The sequence below is a fragment of the Balaenoptera borealis genome (assembly GCF_965194805.1).
Source record: "Balaenoptera borealis genome assembly, chromosome: 2".
NCBI lineage: Eukaryota > Metazoa > Chordata > Mammalia > Artiodactyla > Balaenopteridae > Balaenoptera > Balaenoptera borealis.
Window position 1 is genome coordinate 107372072 of NC_138867.1, and position 16942 is coordinate 107389013.

At 43.7% G+C, this 16942-nt stretch overlaps 2 long non-coding RNA genes across 4 annotated transcripts in view; one reads left to right on the forward strand and one right to left on the reverse strand.

Annotated features, from left to right (window-relative positions):
* Window positions 1-16942, forward strand: part of LOC309623678 — a 423847-nt gene that overhangs the window by 95796 nt on the left and 311109 nt on the right. The gene's annotated exons all lie outside the window — the stretch shown is intronic.
* Window positions 1-16942, reverse strand: part of LOC309623671 — a 386864-nt gene that overhangs the window by 37279 nt on the left and 332643 nt on the right. For all 3 annotated transcript variants that reach the window (XR_014241446.1, XR_014241447.1, XR_014241448.1), the window contains one exon: window positions 11404-11507. This is a non-coding gene — a long non-coding RNA (uncharacterized lncRNA). The remainder of the gene's footprint in view (window positions 1-11403; window positions 11508-16942) is intronic.

Genomic DNA, 16942 nt, shown 5'->3' on the forward strand with positions numbered 1-16942 from the left:
ATATCTCAATAAAAATATAAACAAGCATGTTCAGTTATCCCTTTAGTTTTAGCAAATTTTTGTGTGCAGTATTTGTATATAGTATTTTATAGTATAAAAGAACATAAAATATTTTAGAAAATGAAATAAAAGAATAAGTCTTGTAGGTGGGAAGATGGCGGAAGAGTAAGACAGGGAGATCACCTTCCTTCCCACAGATACATTAGAAATACATCTACACGTGGAACTGCTCCTACAGAACACCCACTGAACACTGGCAGAAGACGTCAGACCTCCCAAAAGGCAAGAAACTCCCCACGTACTTGGGTAGGGCAAAAGAAAAAACAGAGACAAAAGAATAGGGACGGGACCTGCACCAGTGGGAGGGAGCTGTGAAGGAGGAAAAGTTTCCACACACTAGGAAGCCCCCTCGTGGGTGGAGACTGTGGGTGGCGGAGGCGGGGAAGCTTCAGAACCACGGAGGAGAGCACAGCAACAGGGGTGCGGAGGGCAAAGCGGAGAGATTTCCGCACGGAGGCTCGGCACCGAGCAGCACTCACCAGCCCGAGAGGCTTGTCTGCTCACCCGCCGGGGCGGGCGGGGGCTGGGAGCTGAGGCTCGGGCTTCGGTCGGATGCAGGGAGAGGACTGGGGTTGGCGGCGTGAACACAGCCTGAAGGGGTTAGCGCACCACAGCTAGCCGGGAGGGAGTCCGGGAAAAGGTCTGGAAGTGCCTAAGAGGCAAGAGACTTTTTCTTGCCTCTTTGTTTCGCGGCGCGCAAGGAGAGGGGATTCAGAGCGCCGCCTAAACAAACTCCAGAGACGGGCACGAGCCGCGGCTAACAGCGCGGACCCCAGAGACGGGCGTGAGACGCTAAGGCTGCTGCTGCCACCACCAAGAAGCCTGTGTGCGAGCACAGGTCACTCTCCACAAAGCCCCTCCCAGGAGCCGGTGCAGCCCGCCAGGGCCAGGCTCCCGTGATCCGGGGACAACTTCCCCGGGAGAACGCACGGCACGTCTCAGGCTGGTGCAACGTCACGCCGGCCTCTGCCGCCGCAGGCTCACCCTGCCTCCTCCGTACCCCTCCCTCCCCCTGGCCTGAGTGAGCCAGAGCCCCCGAAGCAGCTGCTCCTTTAACCCCATTCTGTCTGGACGGGGAACAGACGCCCTCAGGCGACCTACATGCAGAGGTGGGTCCAAATCCAAAGCTGAACCCCAGGAGCTGTGTGAACAAAGAAGAGAAAGGGAAATCTCTCTCAGCAGCCTCAGAAGCAGTGGATTAAAACTCCACAAACAACTTGATGTGCCTGCATCTGTTGAATACCTGAATAGACAACGAATCATTCCAAATTCAGGAGGTGGACTTTGGGAGCAGGATATATTAATTTTTCCCCTTTTCCTTTTTTTGTGAGTGTATATGTATATGCTTCTGGGTGAGATTTTGTCTGTATAGCTTTGCTTTATAATAGCTTTATTTTATTTCATTTTATTTTATCCTCTTTCTTTCTTTCTATTTTTTCTCCCTTTTACTCTGAGCCGTGTGGATGAAAGGCTCTTGGTGCTCCAGCCAGGCATCAGGGCTGTGCCTCTGAGGTGGGAGAGCCAACTTCAGGACACTGGTCCACAAGAGACCTCCCAGCACCACGTAATACCAAACGGTGAAAATCTCTCAGAGATCTCCATCTCAACATCAAGACCCAGCTTCACTCAACGACCAGCAAGCTACAGTGCTGGACACCCTATGCCAAACAACTAGCAAGACAGGAACACAGTCCCATCCATTAGCAGAGAGGCTGCCTAAAATCATAATAAGGCCACAGACACCCCAAAACACCCCACCAGACGTGGACCTGCCCAACAGAAAGACAAGATCCAACCTCATCCACCAGAACACAGGCACTAGTTCCCTCCACCAGGAAGCCTACACAACCCACTGAACCAACCTTAGCCACTGGGGACAGATACCAAAAACAATGGGAACTACGAACCTGCAGCCTCTGAAAAGGAGACCCCAAACACAGTAAGTTAAGCAAAATGAGAAGACAGAGAAACAGCAGATGAAGGAGCAGGGTCAAAACACACCAGACCTAACAAATGAAGAGGAAATAGGTAGTCTACCTAAAAAAGAATTCAGAATAATGATAGTAAGGATGATCCAAAATCTTGGAAATAGAATAGACAAAACGCAAGAAACATTTAACAAGGACGTAGAAGAACTAAAGAGGAATCAAGCAACGATGAAAAACACAATAAATGAAGTTAAAAATACTCTAGATGGGATCAATAGCAGAATAACTGAGGCAGAAGAACGGATAAGTGACCTGGAAGATAAAATGGTGGAAATAACTACTGCAGAGCAGAATAAAGAAAAAAGAATGAAAAGAACTGAGGACAGTCTCAGAGACCTCTGGGACAACATTAAACGCACCAACATTCGAATGATAGGAGTCCCAGAAGAAGAAGAGAAAAAGAAAGGGACTGAGAAAATATTTGAAGAGATTATAGTTGAAAACTTCCCTAATATGGGAAAGGAAATAGTTAATCAAGTCCTGGAAGCACAGAGAGTCCCATACAGGATAAACCCAAGGAGAAACACGCCAAGACACATATTAATCAAACTGTCAAAAATTAAATATAAGGAAAACATATTAAAGGCAGCAAGGGAAAAAAAACAAATAACACACAAGGGAATCCCCATAAGGTTAACAGCTGATCTCTCAGCAGAAACTCTGCAAGCCAGAAGGAAGTGGCAGGATATACTTAAAGTGATGAAGGAGAAAAACCTACAACCAAGATTACTCTACCCAGCAAGGATTTCATTCAGGTTTGATGGAGAAATTAAAACCTTTACAGACAAGCAAAAGCTGAGAGAGTTCAGCACCACCAAACCAGCTTTACAACAAATGCTAAAGTAACTTCTCTAGGCAAGAAACACAAGAGAAGGAAAACACCTACAATAACAAACCCAAAACATTTAAGAAAATGGGAATAGGAACATACATATCGATAATTACCTTAAATGTAAATGGATTAAATGCTCCCACCAAAAGACACAGACTGGCTGAATGGATACAAAAACAAGACCCATATATATGCTGTCTACAAGAGACCCACTTGAGACCTAGAGACACATACAGACTGAAAGTGAGGGGATGGAAAAAGATATTCCATGCAAATGGAAATCAAAAGAAAGCTGGAGTAGCAATTCTCATATCAGACAAAATAGACTTTAAAATAAAGACTATTACAAGAGACAAAGAAGGACACTATATAATGATCAAGGGATCGATCCAAGAGGAAGGTATAACAATTGTAAATATTTATGCACCCAACATAGGAGCACCTCAATACATAAGGCAAATACTAACAGCCATAAAAGGGGAAATCGACAGCAACACAATCATAGGGACTTTAACACCCCACTTTCACCAATGGACAGGTCATCCAAAATGAAAATAAATAAGGAAACACAAGCTTTAAATGATACATTAAACAAGATGGACTTAATTGATATTTATAGGACATTCCACCCAAAAACAACAGAATACACATTTTTCTCAAGTGCTCATGAAACATTCTCCAGGATAGATCATATTTTGGGTCACAAATCAAGCCTTGGTAAATTTAAGAAAATTGAAATCGTATCAAGTATCTTTTCTGACCACAACGCTATGAGACTAGATATCAATTACAGGAAAAGATCTGTAAAAAATACAAACACATGGAGGCTACACAATACACTACTTAATAACGAAGTGATCACTGAAGAAATCAAAGGGGAAATCAAAAAATACCTAGAAACAAATGATAATGGAGACACGATGACCCAAAACCTATGGGATGCAACAAAAGCAGTGCTAAGAGGGAAGTTTATAGCAATACAAGCCTACCTCAAGAGACAGGAAACATCTCGAATAAACAACCTAACCTTGCACCTAAAGCAATTAGAGAAAGAAGAACAAGAAACCCCAAAGCTAGCAGAAGGAAAGAAATCATAAAGATCAGATCAGAAATAAATGAAAAAGAAATGAAGGAGACAATAGCGAAGATCAATAAAACTAAAAGCTTGTTCTTTGAGAAGAGAAACAAAATTGATAAACCATTAGCCAGACTCATCAAGAAAAAAAGGGAAAAGACTCAAATCAATAGAATTAGAAATGAAAAAGGAGAAGTAACCACTGACACTGCAGAAATACAAACGATCACGAGAGACTACTACAAGCAACTCTATGCCAATAAAATGGACAACCTGGAAGAAATGGACAGATTCTTAGAAATTCACAACCTGCCGTGACTGAACCAGGAAGAAATAGAAAATATGAACAGACCAATCACAAGCACTGAAATTGAAACTGTGATTAAAAACCTTCCAACAAACAAAAGCCCAGGACCAGATGGCTTCACTGGCGAATTCTATCAAACATTTAGAGAAGAGCTAACACCTACCCTTCTCAAACTCTTCCAAAATATTGCAGAGGGAGGAACACTCCCAAACTCATTCTACGAGGCCACCATCACCCTGATACCAAAACCAGGCAAAGATGTCACAAAGAAAGAAAACTACAGACCAATATCACTGATGAACATAGATGCAAAAATCCTCAACAAAATACTAGCAAACAGAATGCAACAGCACATTAAAAGGATCATACACCATGATCAAGTGGGGTTTATTCCAGGAATGCAAGGATTCTTCAATATACGCAAATCAATCAACGTGATACATCATATTAACAAATTGAAGGAGAAAAACCATATGATCATCTCAGTAGATGCAGAGAAAGCTTTCGACAAAATTCAACACCCATTTATGATAAAAGCCCTGCAGAAAGTAGGCATAGAGGGAACTTTCCTCAACATAATAAAGGCCATATATGACAAACCCACAGCCAACATTGTCCTCAATGGTGAAAAAGTGAAACCATTTCCACTAAGATCAGGAACAAGACAAGGCTGCCCACTCTCACCACTATTATTCAACATAGTTTTGGAAGTGTTAGCCACAGCAATCAGAGAAGACAAAGAAATAAAAGGAATACAAATCGGAAAAGAAGAAGTAAAGCTGTCACTGTTTGCAGATGACATGATACTATACATAGAGAATCCTAAAGATGTTACCAGAAAACTACTAGAGCTAATTAATGAATTTGGTAAAGTAGCAGGATACAAAATTAATGCACAGAAATCCCTTGCATTTCTATACACTAATGACGAAAAATCTGAAAGTGAAATTAAGAAAACACTCCCGTTTACCATTGCAACAAAAAGAGTAAAATATCTAGGAATAAACCTACCTAAGGAGACAAAAGACCTGTATGCAGAAAATTATAAGACACTGATGAAAGAAATTAAAGATGATACAAATAGATGGAGAGATATACCATGTTCTTGGATAGGAAGAATCAACATTGTGAAAATGACTCTACTACCCAAAGCAATCTACAGATTCAATGCAATCCCTATCAAACTACCACTGGCATTTTTCACAGAACTAGAACAAAAAATTTCACAATTTGTATGGAGACACAAAAGACCCCGAATAGCCAAAGCAATCTTGAGAACGAAAAATGGAGCTGGAGGAATCAGGCTCCCTGACTTCAGACTATATTACAAAGCTACAGTAATCAAGACAGTTTGGTACTGGCACAAAAACAGAAATATAGATTAATGGAACAGGAGAGAAAGCCCAGAGATAAACCCACGCACATATGGTCACCTTATCTTTGATAAAGGAGGCAAGCATATACAGTGGAGAAAAGACAGCCTCTTCAATAAGTGGTGCTGGGAAAATTGTACAGATACATGTAAAAGTATGAAATTAGAACACTCCCTGACACCATACACAAAAATAAACTCAAAATGGATTAAAGACCTAAGTGTAAGGCCAGACACTATCAAACTCTTAGAGGAAAACATAGGCAGAACACTCTATGACATAAATCACAGCAAGATCCTTTTTGACCCACCTCCTAGAGAAATGGAAATAAAAACACAAATAAACAAATGGGACCTAATGAAACTTAAAAGCTTTTGCACAGCAAAGGAAACCATAGACAAGACCAAAAGACAACCCTCAGAATGGGAGAAAATATTTGCAAATGAAGCAACTGACAAAGGATTAATCTCCAAGATTTCCAAGCAGCTCATGCAGCTCAATAACAAAAAAAACAAACAACCCAATCCAAAAATGGGCAGAAGACCTAAATAGACATTTCTCCAAAGAAGATATACAGATTGCCGACAGACACATGAAAGAATGCTCAACATCATTAATCATTAGAGAAATGCAAATCAAAACTACAATGAGATATCATCTCACACCGGTCAGGATGGCCATCATCAAAAAATCTAGAAACAATAAATGCTGGAGAGGGTGTGGAGAAAAGGGAAGCCTCTTGCACTGTGGGTGGGAATGTAAATTGATACAGCCACTATGGAGAACAGTATGGAGGTTCCTTAAAAAACTAAAAATAGAACTACCATACGACCCAGCAATCCCACTACTGGGCATATACCCTGAGAAAACCATAATTCAAAAAGAGTCATGTACCAAAATGTTCATTGCAGCTCTATTTACAATAGCCAGGACATGGAAGCAACCTAAGTGTCCATTATTGGATGAATGGATAAAGAAGATGTGGCACATATATACAATGGAATATTACTCAGCCATAAAAAGAAATGAAATGGAGGTATTTGTAATGAGGTGGATGGAGTTAGAGTCTGTCATACAGAGTGAAGTAAGTCAGAAAGAGAAAAACAAATACAGTATGCTAACACATATATACGGAATCTAAGGAAAAAAAAAAAAAAAGGCCATGAAGAACCTAGTGGCAAGACGGGAATAAAGACACCGACCTACTAGAGAATGGACTTGAGGATATGGGGAGGGGGAGGGGTAAGATATGACAGGGTGAGAGAGTGGCATAGACATATATACACTACCAAATGTAAAATAGATAGCTAGTGGGAAGCAGCCACATAGCACAGGGAGATCAGCTCGGTGCTTTGTGACCACCTAGAGGGGTGGGATAGGGAGGGTGGGAGGGAGGGAGATGCAAAAGGGAAGGGATATGGGAACATATGTATATGTATAACTGATTCACTTTGTTATAAAGCAGAAACTAACACACCATTGTAAAGCAATTATACTCCAATAAAGATGTTTAAAAAAAAAGAATAAGCCTTGCGTTTTGTTCGGAGGAGGTCAAAGTGGAGACAAAGGCATAAGCAAGTGATACCAAGACTCCAGGAGCAACGCTGCTGTCAAAGCAGCTGTGGGATCACGGGTGGGAGACACTAGGCTGTGGAGGATGCTTCCTAGAGGAGATGACACTTGCAGGTCAGGAAGGATGGCCAGGGGGGAGGGGGTAGAAGTTCTGCATAGAGGGCAAAGCAGGAAGATGAACATGTGGTATGTTCAGTGAAGGACAGCATGTTCTGTGTCTGGGAAAAGGGGAGAAGGGGCTGAAGAAGTGGGTTGGGGTCATTTCATGTTACTGTAGTTTCCCATAAGATCACCAGATCCTTTTTTTTTTTTTTAAATAGAAACAGCTAGTGGCAGTGTAAAAGATGCATTCATTAGTGAGGGAGAGAGAAGCCAACTTGGAAGACATAAAAACAGTCTCAGCTGGAAATGAGCAAGGCCTGGATTACAGCAGCAGCGCCCAGGACAGATGAAAGCAAGATGTCCCACAGCCAGGTGATGACGCCAGCTCAGAGCAAGGCTTGTCTCTGCCCCCAGACAATGGCGGTACCATCCGTGAGGATGGTCTTCCAGGCCAAGGATCTGTTTCCATAGCAAGAAAGGCTTTGGACAGTGGATACATATGTAGGATACATCTTTGGTCCTCTGCTGGCTCTAAAGGATTTCAGCTCATGAGAGGTCCATGTTCTGTTCTGGCTACGGATTGTGGAACATTTGCGTTCTGCCTCATTATTCCAGGGTCTCAAGCCAAGAGGAATTGTGTAATTTTTGGAGTGTATCTGACTTATCGGAGGCAGGCTGGAAAAACTCAGGTCCCATACTAGGGAGGCTCTCAGAGATCCCTCTCTGAAGAACGTCCTCTTCTCTGAAATGTCCTCATACCCTCTCCAGGCATGTAAGACCCCTACTGTGTAAACTGCAGATGGCTGCTGGGATTTGCCTTCTGAGTTACAAACGTACTCCAAAGCACCTTCTTGCCTCCCAGCTTCTCCTCTTCTCTCCCTTCCCTGTAAATTTGGCTAAGGATACTTTATGCAGAGTGGAATTCTTTGGCTTTCAAATGAGACAACACACGGCCAGAGCCTGCTCCCCTGTCGCTAGAGGGCACCAGTTGAATGTAAAATGTCGACATAACTGCCCATGAACTTCAAACACAGCAAAATCTCACAGAAGTGGTTTGCAATAACGTAGCGTCCGCACTACCCTGTCCTTATTAACTCCATTTCTGCAACTGCGTAAAACAAACATGCTAACTTTGACTTTCTAATGTTTTCAGACTTCTATTTTTTTTTTTTTTTGGAAAATCTGAGAGTTCTAGCTGAAATATGGAAAGGCCCTTTACAATTACATGTCGTAGTTATAGAGGCCACTTTTGTTCTATTTGGAATTTTTTTTTTTTAACATCTTTATTGGAGTATAATTGCTTTACAATGGTGTGTTAGTTTCTGCTTTATAACAAAGTGAATTAGTTATACATATACATATGTTCCCATATCTCTTCCCTCTTACATCTCCCTCCCTCCCACCCCTCCCTATCCCACCCCTCTATGTGATCACAAAGCACCAAGCTGATCTCCCTGTGCTATGCGGTTGCTTCCCACTAGCTATCTATTTTACGTTTGGTAGTGTATATATGTCCATGCCACTCTCTCACTTTGTCACAGCTTACCCTTCCCCCTCCCCGTATCCTCAAGTCCTTTCTCTAGTAGGTCGGTGTCTTTATTCCTGTATTGCCACTAGGTTCTTCATGACCTTTTATTTTTTTCCTTAGATTCCATATATATGTGTTAGCATACTGTATTTGTTTTTCTCTTTCTGACTTACTTCACTCTGTATGACAGACTCTAACTCCATCCACCTCACTACAAATACCTCCATTTCGTTTCTTTTTATGGCTGAGTAATATTCCATTGTATATATGTGCCACATCTTCTTTATCCATTCATCTGTTGATGGACACTTAGGTTGCTTCCATGTCCTGGCTATTGTAAATAGAGCTGCAATGAACATTTTGGTACATGACTCTTTTTGAATTATGGTTTTCTCAGGGTATATGCCCAGTAGTGGGATTGCTGGGTCACTTTTGCACAGCAAAGGAAACCATAAACAAGACCAAAAGACAACTCTCAGAATGGGAGAAAATATTTGCAAATGAAGCAACTGACAAAGGATTAATCTCCAAGATTTCCAAGCAGCTCATGCAGCTCAATAACAAAAAAACAAACAACCCAATCCAAAAATGGGCAGAGACCTAAATAGACATTTCTCCAAAGAAGATATACAGATTGCCAACAAACACATGAAAGAATGCTCAACATCACTAATCATTAGAGAAATGCAAATCAAAACTACATTGAGGTATCACCTCACACCTATCAGAATGGCCATCATCAGAAAATCTACAAACAATAAATGCTGGAGCGGGTGTGGAGAAAAGGGAACCCTCTTGCACTGTTGGTGGGAATGTAAATTGATACAGTCACTATGGAGAACAGTATGGAGGTTCCTTAAAAAACTAAAAATAGAACTACCATACGACCCAGAATTCTCTTTTAATTCATAGATTAGTAAGTTGGAGACATGGAGAACATGTTTTTAACAAAACTACATGGTTACATAGTGTTTGCTGCCGCTTTTCTGGCTCTTACCACGTGTTGGTTCCTGTGTAAAACCTTATATGAACTTTGCACACGGTTTAATTTCTGATCCTGCAACAAATGAAAATGGTTGGTATGGGCAGAATGTCTGCCCCGGATAGCAAAACTGCAAGATAAAACTCGCCAAACCTCTACCCTGTAGTGTATAGTTGTTTCCATAAGACCTAGTCGTGATGTTCCATTGAAAGTTAAGAAAAACTGCTCAGATGCTGGTTTATGCAACCCTGCATGGGACTGCACAGAAACAAAGCCGTAAAGAAACTGCCAACCATCCAGTTTCCACTGCTTGGCCTCAGGGTCCCAAACCCCCTGTGCCAAGACCTTGCTGAAGTTCATACAAGCAAAACTGGGCTGATTCTCTCGCATCTGCTATGTTTTCCCTATTCCATAATCTTGCGCTTTGAAAGAAGAACAAAAAGGGGACAGTGAGTATTCACCACGGAACTATTTGGTTCCGTGGAGTGCTGACAGGTACTGTGTACCGAGGGGAACGACAGGGACTCTGCCTACCCCAGGCAGACCCAGTGTCAGGTGAGCTATAATTGGCACCTGGTAGGGGACACGGAACACGGGCTGTAGAAGCAGGTGCGTTACGGGCTCCGTGACAGCAGCTGCCGTGCATTTCTGAGTGCTGCCACACAGCATCTTCAATCACAGTGCTTTGTGCTGTGCCCTCTAAAAATGGAGATTAAACCACCAGCTCCTCACCAGGTTGTGAGGCTTGATGCATGAGCTTAATGAACCCAGGATAAAGGAATTAGCCTAAGTAGAAGGCCGAAAAAGGATTAAGCAGTGCGAGGTTTTCATGCCCTTGGAATCTCCATCTTCTCCAGGACTGAGGCAAGCGGGGTGAAGCGGGAGCTCCCCGTGTGAGGGCAGGGCCAGCCGGAGGACAAGTTCACATCACATACTGAGAAGCCACTGAATACCTGGCTCCAGGCTAGGTTTTGTTTTGTTTGTTTGTTTGTTTTAAATAGTATCAATTCTTTTTTTTTTTTCTTTCTATTTCTTTATTTTTTTGGGCTGCGTTGGATCTTCGTTGCTGCGCGTGGGCTTTCTCTAGTTGCAGCGAGCAGGGGCTACTCTTCGTTGTGGTGCACGGGCTTCTCATTGGGGTGTCTTCTCTTGTTGCGGAGCACGGGCTCTAGAGTGCAGGCTCAGCAATTGTGGCGCACGGGCCTAGTCGCTCCGCGGCATGTGGGATCTTCCTGGAACACGGCACGAACCCGTGTCCCCTGCACTGGCAGGCGGATTCTTAACCACTGCGCCACCAGGGAAGCCCCAGGCTAGGTTTTATATTAGTTCAACTGTCTTAGGAACATTTACCCCTGTTTTATGGAGGAAGAAATGGGGCTTACACTTATTTTTAAAACTTGCCCACGATGACATTGCTCATTGTAAGAGGTAACAGAAGAGTAAATAACAGCCCCCACTGACCGTACACATACCCTGTACCAACAGCCATTCTCTGCTCTGGTCCTCACAACACTTCAAGGAAGGTATCATCACGCCCACTTTGTACGTGAGAAACCTGAGGCCACGAGCGGTTAAATCACTTACCTGTATGCACCACCCCCTTCACCTCCTCCCGACTCTCTCGGCCCTGTCGCCACCCGTCAAGTATCCTCAGCCACACACCATGTCCGCAGATTAACTGCTTCATTCTAGAATTAAAAAACAAAAAAGACTGATAAATGAATTTATATGCATACCCTGGAAAAATTGTTAAAATCAGGTCACCAAGACCAGCATCCCCCAGGCGTCTTACATAGCAATGGCCCTGTGCTTCTGGCCACACCAGGGGTCCTGGGGCCAAACACATTTAGGACATTGAAGATGCTTTTTATCTTCCTCTCAGAGACTCCTAACCTTACCACATGACATCTGGGAAAACAGAAGAAACTTTCTTGATAAAGGACAGCTCGTTTCATTTGCACGAAGCGCCTCTGCCTTGGCTACGTGACCTCGAAACTCAGCCTCCTCCCTGTGAAATGAGCCAGGACACATGAGAGCACCTAGAGCGGGCTCTTTATAAGCAGGGAGATTATTGCTACCATCATCTCCACCTGAAGACAAGGCTCCTGGAGCACGCTGGGGGCACACCTGCGGCCTCATCCAAGGGTGTGGGCCGGTCTTCCAGAACCGCCTTGACACAAGCAAAAGGGTAGTTGGGAAAAAGGTTGGGATTTTCAATCAGACAGTCACAGGCCGCACTCTACTTAACCTTTCTGTGTCTGTTTCCTCATCATAGGATGAGGAATAAATAGTCCCTTCCTGCTACTTTTTGTGGAGATTAAGAAAGCAAAGAGCTCAACAAGTGTGGGTTGTTATCATTAGAAAGTCGAAGGATCACACCTGTCAAACATGAGGCTCTGATGCAACCCAGGAGAAACTGAACTTCCCCAAATGCATCTTAGAAGCCACTGTGGGAACAATGGCTTAACATTTATTTGGTCCAAAGCATATTTGAAGGTTAATCTTCTCATTCCTTCTTGGGAGAAAATCTGATGAACCGGCAGTAAAGGAAGGAACTGACTGGATGGAAAAACATTTAAGAGTGAATGAAATCCCCGAAAAAGGCTGCAGACCACTCTCTCCCCTTTGCCGGAGGGAGTCTGAGAAGGGACCTCGGACCCCATCTGCTGGGAGGCAGCCTGGGAAGGAGTGCAGGGGCCCGGCCAAGTGAGGGCAGGGGTGGCAAGGTGGAAATGCATGCCCATAAGGGACACTGTCTATTAATTTCTCAAGCTTCCACATAACCCTTTAAATAAACTCAACCTGTTTCCATCCGAGTAACTGTCTCATTCCACTGACGTCTAATCTGAAGGAATAATAGGTATTTCTCTGGAAAAATACTGAGCAATTCGAGGTCCCTCCTCCCTCGCTTGGCTCCCGTCCCGTGTAAGATGGAGCACATGGCCTTGTGGACTCCGAGAGCCAGAGGACGCTGACAGTGGGTGAGGCAAGGTGCGGGCAGAGGAAGCAAAGGTTGGGGAAAGTCAGAAAGTTATTCGGAAGGACAGAGAGACTTCTTTCCTCAAGACTGCTTACGTTACACCTTCTTCCCAGAGGCTAATTAAGTCCCGCAGGGGCAGAGAGAACCAACAGCCAAGAAAACTTAGCATGCAAGTTACCAGTACAGAAGAAGAAAGAACATGTGTTTGTGCATATGTGTGTGTTTCTATATCAAAAACAGAAAATGTATACTCTGCCAATCACATGGGAGGGCAGCAATTTAGGTATGATTAGACATATTAAGTCATTCAAAGGACTTTGACATCTTAAATCAGTGCACTTAATAAGTTGTCCTTGTTACTTAAAAAAATAAATCTCTACTAAAGTGAATTCACTGGAAGTGCAGCTGGCTTTTTCAGATTAAGCCAGGGGATGCATGCTTATGGTTGCTGAATACACATGGAAACACTTGTATCAAAGTAGCTGCTCAATAAATGTTACTACCTTTCTCCTTTCCTGTTCTTTCATCAAAAAGGGATGATAGAAACAAAGGCAGGTAGGAGGGAGAAGAAATAGGGAAAGAGGAAAGAAAGAAGGAAGGAAGGAAGCTGAAGAAAGAAAAAAATTTCCCCAAAGACTCTACCTACCAAGACGTGGAAGAAATTTGTGCGTTTAAATAGTGATGATATTTGTAGATATTTTAGACAGTTTTCCACAGTATGTGAGTAAATCCCATAGTATGGGAGGCTTTTTAAAAATTAGACTTTACAACCAACTTGCTATATAACACCAACTGCATATCTTAAAGAGACATGACCACAGGGCAGATTGCACAGTTCCTCCTATGCTTGTTTCTTATCTCTGAGTGTTTGTCTAAAAGAAAAAAAGGGTTTTTTTCTTAGCAGCCGTAGTGAACTGTACCTTTAAAAACTAACCTTTGAAATCAGGCTGTGACCATTTTGTTGACCTTCGTTGGACCATATGATTCTCTTGAAGTCCAAAGGCGTGAATAGGTCTCTTTGTGTGCTCAGCCCTCATCCAAGCCAGCTGGCCTGGGTTTTGTTTTGGCGTGTCCACGAGAATGCCACAGACAAGTAGGTTTTGATTTCCAGATACACATAAGTAGATGTGGTTTCCTTTCCAGGAAAAGGGCACGATGGCTAATATGCTTTAATTTATACGGACGGTGCTCTTTTAGAAGCCCGTCCTGCAGCTGGGGCTTGGTCAAAGTGGGTCCTTCAGCAAGAAGCACCGCTCCCAAATGCTCACCGGTAGGCTGTCAGTCTGGAAAGCCACGGAGGCAAGGAGGTGGGAGGGGAAGACGGATGGAGGAAGAATTTGGTGGGCAGGAGCCCAGACAGCTCACTGTAAAGGTTTCCTAAATTTCACATGCGTCCAAATTTTATTTCTCTGGGTCTGGTTTTCTTTGTTTTAGTTATTTCCTGTTTTTCAGGCACAGGTGATCCTTTTATCTGGAAACACCGACCGCTATATTTTTTTCTGACGTATAGTTTTCTGCTGGATAAGATTTCTATAAAAATTTGGTTGATTTGGTCCAGTCAGCTTGGTGTCAATTTTCCAGTTGTGTACAAGGTTCCTTGGTGTCACAAGCGAAAGCTGTAACTTAACCACCCCCAAAGCTCAACAACATTTACAGAGGCCCCAGAACAATGACTTTTTGGATAAGTGAACTTTGGTAAGTTTAAGCAAAGAGGAAAATAGGTAGTGCCTTTTTGAGCGTCAGGACTCGTCTCTGCTAGGTGGCCACTCGGCCGATTTGACCGCAGTGCTGGGAAGGTCAAGCGAGGCTGCCTCAGTTTCCAGGCTGGCTAGCTTTGCATAGATGACAATTTTCACTTGACCACGGGCTGAACCCCTAAGCCTGGGGACATGTCTATATTGCTTAGTGGGGACTTTAAAGCAAAGCGTCCATTGCAGCTTTTCCAGCCCCATACTGCACATTTGTCCTTTGTTCCCTGACAACCCAGAGAGACAAAGGCACCTCTGTCCTTTGTTTGGTTGGCCTCCACTCTGTGGGGCTTTCTGCTCCCTCTCCTATTCTAACTCCATTAAGACTCTTCCTGTGACCGGAAGGTGAGAAAAGAAACACATTTCAAAGAGTAAAAACAAGTGTCCAGGAAGGATCTTGTCATTAGGTTGAGACAAATGAAAAACCAGGCCTCTTTCTCCATCTGGGTCTGGAGCAGCTGAGGGGGAAACATCATCGAGGCTCTGAGCAGCCATCAGCAGAGCCGGCGCAGGCGCTGGGCTCCTCCCCTGTGTGCGTGTGACGGAGGCGGGACCCTGGCGGCCAGGGCGCCTCCCAGCAGCTGCCCTGTCCGCAGTTTGGATGCCTCTTGCTTCCCTTTGTCCCATGTCAGTTTTTCCCCTCCCCCCATCTAACACTCTCACCATCCCCCTTTCCTTTCCTTACTTGTCAGTGTTTACCCTCCGCTCAAAACACTTGACTCCAATCACCTCCCATCCACCTGGCAGATCCCCTCAAGTCCCAACCCTATAGCGTGGCCCCCTCTCTGTAGCATGTAGTGCAGTAACGGCTATCAGCTACTGAGGGCTTATCATGTGCTTTTTATCTTGCTTAGGTGTTCCAGACACCTTTGAGGGGCCGTGCTAATCAGGACAGGCTGAAGCTTGCAATAAGCAGTCGCAGAATTCAGCGAGACTATTTGTTTCCTGCTCTTGTGCAGAGTCTGGAGCACAAATTCCTGGCTGGCAGCACCTCCTGTGGGGCTCACTTTTAAGCTGTGAGCCCTGGGTTCCGTGCCCATCCTGGAGTTTTGGTGTAGAAGGCAGAGAGGATGTGGAGAATCGCAAGGATGTTTTAGGGAGACCTCTGAGTGGTGCCCCCCCCACTTCCCCCGTCTTCTCTGGGCCACCAGTCTGACATATGGTCCCTCTTAGCTTCAGGGGAACCAAGAAATGCAGGATGAAGACAAAACTGCCTGGTGGATGCATCATGGTCGCTTCGACAGGTGGGTGCTGTCGTCCCCTCCACATAGGGAAACTGAGGCTCAGAGATTCAGAGTCATCAGCTAATACATGGGGAACCCCAATTCCAACCCTGTAAATCTGACTCCAGAACTACACTCTTCACCTTGTGTTATGATTTCTGTGACTCTCTCCCAATAAAAAGCTAGTCCCTCTTTTGTGCTAACACCTTACCTTTTACAAATCTTTGCTCCCCCGATTACCACAGGGCTGCACCTGTTGTACCAGACTATGAATGCCCCGGGGAGGAGGAAAACTCTTTTTCATAACAGTATCATCAGCAGAGAGCACTGGGCCTGGGACACAGTGGGGCTCAATAAAAGCCTCATGAATGAGGAGTAACTTTGCTTCATGTGTGAGCCCTTGAATGGGCCTCTGAGGCACTTCATAGTGACTGGATTGCTTCACTCTACAACTTCTCTACATGACTGTCAAGGAGTCTGGATTATTGCAGCAATCACTCCCATGTAGCTATTTTGAACCCAGCCATAGAACTGATCCTTTAAAAACATGTCACAGCTATCTTTCTGCTGCCCAAATCTCTCCAATGACAAAACTGAAACTGTACCCAGATCTCTGTTTCTTAAAGCATATGCTAATAAAAGAAACCAGGGCGCCTCAGAAAAATGGCTGATTTGAGGGCTGGGACAGGAAAAATATAAGATGAGCCTGGAGCATCTTAGAGTAAGTATCAGGAGATGAAGATATGCTAAAAACAAAACAAAATAAAAAACAGAGCATGTCAAATGGACACAGGAGCCAATGTGAAAGACTTCCCAATGTCCAAAGCCAGAACTATCGGAGAAACAAAATAAATAACAATAGTATCAGATTACAGTCCAAAGAACAAAATGATTGTCCGTGAGTTTATACTCATATAAATAAATGAATAACTGAATAAGGGAGAAGGCACAGAAGAATTCCTTACAGAAGAACTCCAAATATTAAACATAGAAGGAATTAAGGAAATAGAAAATCACCATTAAAGTACCACTTGTTACAGTCGAGATCTGCTAATAGATGCTAATATTAGTGGGCAAAACTTTGAGAGAAGCAGGATGTTTTCATTGCTTCAAAGTACCTCCTCCAAAATACTCACTGCAGGAATACCAGGAAGTTATCTGGGTTTGGTTCC